The 5,824-nt window shown below is 29.3% G+C and overlaps 1 long non-coding RNA gene across 2 annotated transcripts; it reads right to left on the bottom strand.

The window, feature by feature from the left end:
* Positions 1–1,398: 1,398 nt before the first annotated feature.
* Positions 1,399–3,629, bottom strand: LOC140045023 (uncharacterized). 2 transcript variants are annotated; one of them, XR_011844523.1, is made up of 4 exons: positions 3,479–3,629; positions 3,238–3,269; positions 2,996–3,027; positions 1,399–1,414 (listed from the first exon to the last, which is right to left on the bottom strand). It is a non-coding gene; the product is annotated as an uncharacterized lncRNA (long non-coding RNA). The 2 variants fall into 2 exon arrangements; XR_011844522.1 differs by lacking the exon at positions 1,399–1,414 and adding an exon at positions 2,651–2,682.
* Between the last annotated feature and the right edge of the window lie 2,195 nt (positions 3,630–5,824).

The raw sequence follows: 5,824 nt of genomic DNA on the forward strand, positions 1-5,824 counted from the left end.
GTTTCATAATAGAAAATGCCTACAAAATAACAGGCATCTGTTCACAAAGTAAGGAAAATATGTTTTCTCCGTTTAACAGATAATCTACTAATACTCACAGCTGTAGCTAACACTGTATATTTTCTACAATCTAAAAACAACAAGGAAAAACATTGATAATGGCAATAAACAACATTAACCCTTTTCCTAAATCAACATGCTTCTTAATCAATGTCTGAAAAATTAAGAAATTTCCTCAAAATAACTTTGGGTATGGGCCGGCTGATTGGGGTCTACATGTTGTCTCAATACTACTTTCATTTAATATCTTATTCACAAACCATAAAATCTGAATTATGTAAATGTTTCATAATATAAAATGCCTACAAAATAACAGGCAACAGTTCAAAAAGTAAGGAAAATATGTTTTTTCCGTTTAACAGATAATCTACTAATACTCACAGCTGTAGCTGAAACTGTTAATTTTCTACAACCTAAAAAAAACAAGGAAAAACATTGATAATGGCAATAAACAACATTAACCCTTTTGCTAAATCAACATGCTTCTTAATCAATGTCTGAAAAATTAAGAAATTTCCTCAAAATAACTTTGGGTATGGGCCGGCTGATTGGGGTCTACAAAATAACAGGCAACAGTTCACAAAGTAAGGAAAATATGTTTTCTCCGTTTAACAGATAATCTACTAATACTCACAGCTGTAGCTAACACTGTATATTTTCTACAATCTAAAAAAAACAAGGAAAAACATTGATAACGGCAATAAACAACATTAACCCTTTTGCTAAATCAACATGCTTCTTAATCAATGTCTGAAAAATTAAGAAATTCCTCAAAATGACTTTGGATATGAGACAGCTGGTTAGGGCCTACATGTTGTCTAAATGCTAATTTCATTTAATATTTTATTCACAAACCATAAAATCTGAATGATGTAAATGTTACATAATAGAAAATGCCTACAAAATAACAGGCAACGGTTCACAAAGTAAAGAAAATATGTTTTCTCCATTTAATAGATAATCTACTAATACTCACAGCTGTAGCTGACACTGTATATTTTCTACAATCTAAAAAAAAAACAAGGAAAAACATTAATAATTGGCAATAAACAACATTAACACTTTTTCCAAATCAACATGCTTCTTAATCGAGGTCTGAAAAATTAAGAAATTTTCTCAAAATGACTTTAGGTATGGGACGGCTGGTTAGGGCCTACATGTTGTCTCAATGCTAATTTCATTTAATATTTTATTCACAAACCATAAAATCTGAATTATGTAAATGTTTCATAATAGAAAATGCCTACAAAATAACAGGCAACTGTTCACAAAGTAAGGAAAATATGTTTTCTCCGTTTAACAGATAATCTACTAATACTCACAGCTGTAGCTAACACTGTATATTTTCTACAATCTAAAAACAACAAGGAAAAACATTGATAATGGCAATAAACAACATTAACCCTTTTCCTAAATCAACATGCTTCTTAATCAATGTCTGAAAAATTAAGAAATTTCCTCAAAATAACTTTGGGTATGGGCCGGATGATTGGGGTCTACATGTTGTCTCAATACTACTTTCATTTAATATCTTATTCACAAACCATAAAATCTGAATTATGTAAATGTTTCATAATATAAAATGCCTACAAAATAACAGGCAACAGTTCACAAAGTAAGGAAAATATGTTTTCTCCGTTTAACAGATAATCTACTAATACTCACAGCTGTAGCTGAAACTGTTAATTTTCTACAATCTAAAAAAAACAAGGAAAAACATTGATAATGGCAATAAACAACATTAACCATTTTGCTAAATCAACATGCTTCTTAATCAATGTCTGAAAAATTAAGAAATTTCCTCAAAATAACTTTGGGTATGGGCCGGCTTATTGGGGTCTACATGTTGTCTCAATACTACTTTCATTTAATATCTTATTCAAAAACCATAAAATCTGAATTTTTTAAATGTTTCATAATATAAAATGCCTACAAAATAACAACAGTTCACAAAGTAAGGAAAATATGTTTTCTCCGTTTAACAGATAATCTACTAATACTCACAGCTGTAGCTGAAACTGTTAATTTTCTACAATCTAAAAAAAAACAAGGAAAAACATTGATAATGGCAATAAACAACATTAACACTTTTTCCAAATCAACATGCTTCTTAATCAATGTCTGAAAAATTAGGAAATTTCCTCAAAATGACTTTGGGTATGGGCCGGCTGATTGCGGCCTACATGTTGTCTCAATGGTAATTTCATTTAATTGTTTGATCACAGACAATAAAATCTGAATTACGTAAATTTTTCATAATAGAAAATGTCTACAAAATAACAGGCAACAGTTCACAAAGTAAGGAAAATAAGTTTTCTCCGTTTAACAGATAATCTACTAATACTCACAGCTGTAGGTGAAACTGTATATTTTCTACAATCTAAAAAAAAACAAGGAAAAACATTGATAATGGCAATAAACAACATTAACACTTTTTCCAAATCAACAAGCTTCTTAATCAATGTCTGAAAAATTAGGAAATTTCCTCAAAATGACTTTGGGTATGAGACGGCTGATTAGGGCAGGCAACAGTTCACAAAGTAAGGAAAATATGTTTTCTCCGTTAAACAAATAATCTACTGATACTCACAGCTGTAGCTGAAACTGTATATTTTCTACAATCTAAAAAAAAACAAGGAAAAACATTGATAATGGTAATAAAACAACATTAACACTTTTTCCAAATCAACATGCTTCTTAATCAATGTCTGAAAAATTAGGAAATTTCTTCAAAATGACTTTGGGTATGGGCCGGCTGATTGCGGCTTACATGTTTTCTCAATGGTAATTTCATTTAATTGTTTGATCACAAACAATAAAATCTGAATTATGTAAATGTTTCATAATACAAAATGTCTACAAAATAACAGGCAACAGTTCACAAAGTAAGGAAAATATGTTTTCTCCGTTTAACAGATAATCTACTAATACTCACAGCTGTAGCTCAAACTGTATATTTTCTACAATCTAAAAAAAAACAAGGAAAAACATTGATAATGGTAATAAACAACATTAACACTTTTTCCAAATCAACAAGCTTTTTAATCAATGTCTGAAAAATTAAGAAATTTCCTCAAAATGACTTTGGGTATGAGACGGCTGATTAGGGCAGGCAACAGTTCACAAAGTAAGGAAATTATGTTTTCTCCGTTTAACAGATAATCTACTGATACTCACAGCTGTAGCTGAAACTCTATATTTTCTACAATCTAAAAAAAACAAGGAAAAACATTGATAATGGTAATAAATAACATTAACACTTTTTCCAAATCAACAAGCTTCTTAATCAATGTCTGAAAAATTAATAAATTTCCTCAAAATGACTTTGGGTATGAAACGGTTGATTAGGGCAGGCAACAGTTCACAAAGTAAGGAAAATATGTTTTCTCTGTTTAACAGATAATCTACTAATACTCACAGCTGTAGCTGAAACTGTATATTTCCTACAATCTAAAAAAAACAAGGAAAAACATTGATAATGGCAATAAACAACATTAACATTTTTTCATGAGTATATGTAATACTATAATTTGTAATAGTTTGGAAAATATTATAATTGTCAAGAAGGTGCATGGTTCTTAAATTTAAAAATAAATGTTGTTTTTCGGTAACAACCCGACAAAATCATTAATAAATGTTGGTCCCTCTCTAATATTTCTATGTTGATTAATTCAATTTTTTAAAACTATATACTATATATTTTGATTATTGATTTTAAAGCATATTGAAATAAATTTTACTGTAAAAATGCTGGTTTAGCTTACTGTAATAACTGACATGTCAGTCTGTGACCAACTCGGTAACAACCAGACACTTTTTAATATCATATAAAAATGTAAAAATAAGGTTTTAAAAAAAAGTAACCTCATGAGTGAATGTAAAGCTATAATTTTTAATAGTTTGGAAAATATTATAATTGTCTAGAAGGTACATGGTTCTTAAATTAAACAAATGTTTTTTGTTAACAACCCGACAAAATTATTAATAATTATGTTGGCCCCTCCTTAATATTTCTATGTTGATTAATTCAATTTTTTTAAACAAAATCCCAAACAATATATTTAGTTCTTTAATTCTAAAAGGAAATGACATGTATAAATTAGGATTTAGTTGTCTGTTATAGGATTTAAGTAAACCTCATATTGTTTTATTTTTTAAGTTTTCTAAATATCATTATTTTAAATGGAAATATGTCTGTATATATCTCTTTTTTTTTACCACTTAAATATCCTGAAAGTATATAACATTAGCTTTAGTTTGATATCAAACATGTTAAGACTGCTAAAAGTTGAACATTTTCAAAATCCCCCAAAAAATTGTGGAATTGCCCTACTAATACTCACAGCTGTAGCTGAAACTGTAAATCTTCTGTTAATAAAAAACAATTAAAAAAACAATTACAATCTAAACTAGAATTTAATTCGTCACTTTGACGAATTATAGGTGATCATTTTTATCATTTTAATGAAATTAACATTTTTTAAACGTGCATGTACGTTAACATACGATCGTTAAAAGTTGATGTACGCCATTCTATGACATGATGCATATACACTTATAGTGCTGAGTTGTACCTATTATGTGTCATATACAATATGTACAGTATATACTGTATATCTATATACAGTGTAGCATAGGTGAAATTACGGGACCCACATCTTGTTCTAAATTTTTGGTATGATGGAATTATCAAAAAAAACTTGAAGATGACAATTTCGAAAGATAATGAATTTAGCAAATAAATATAAGGATTGAAAGAGAATTTGACACGTAGAAGCGCAATGCGCGCTCTTTGAAATTTGTATAACTTTGACTAAAGAAATTTAAAAACTACTTTTTAACTTCAACTGGCCATATGATAACATCACAACGTCCGATAGGCTTAATTTTTATATGAATCCATATCTACATTTCATCAGCTTTCATAATAAGTAATAATCTTCAAGGTCACCTTTAATTCTGAAGAGCTGTCAAATATTCAAATATATAGTGAAGGTGAAATTACACGACCTACGTTATTCAAGTTGTTACACGTGATGACGTCATCAAAATGAAAATGTTGACAACTCATGAGAAAGATAATTAATTGAGCAAGCACATACTAAAATTTGTGCGAAAATCGGGCTCAAATAACGGAGATGAGCTCTATTGAATGTGATAACCTACACAAAACGAAAAAAAATCCTAATTTTTAAATTGAAGTGGCCATTTGATGACGTAATACCATTTTGTACGTCTAATATGTATATACATTTATATCTACAACTTATTGGCTTCCATATTAAGTTAAAAAAAATGGGGGTCATCGTGCATTCTGAAGAATTATTTTCATTGTAAAAATGCCTTATTTTTCATCATTTACAGCACTTTTATGCAAATAATGTGCGCATTTTGTCATTTTTAACATGCTCGTATAGCGTTATTTTAAGTCGGAACGGACTCAAATTTGGTGATTGTACTAAGGATGGTGAGAAGAATGCGATTTCTACAAATGCGTATTTTGACGCTTTTTAAGAATCGCGCGCGCAAAAACGCATTTTTGCGCAGTAATTTTTTGAAACACGCAAATGCCCTAATGCATGCTCTAAATTGATCAAAACTTAATTTTGAGCTTTTTAAATTTTTAATGCGCGATTTCACGCGCATGACCCTACGTGCACGCGCGTTTTTATTTGCTAATATTTTTACCTTTGACCTGAAGTTTATGTATAGTGAATTTCATTAATATGTGATAATGAATTATGGAGATATGATTGATAATGTG

The sequence above is a fragment of the Antedon mediterranea genome, chromosome 3 (assembly GCF_964355755.1).
Source record: "Antedon mediterranea chromosome 3, ecAntMedi1.1, whole genome shotgun sequence".
Taxonomy (NCBI): domain Eukaryota; kingdom Metazoa; phylum Echinodermata; class Crinoidea; order Comatulida; family Antedonidae; genus Antedon; species Antedon mediterranea.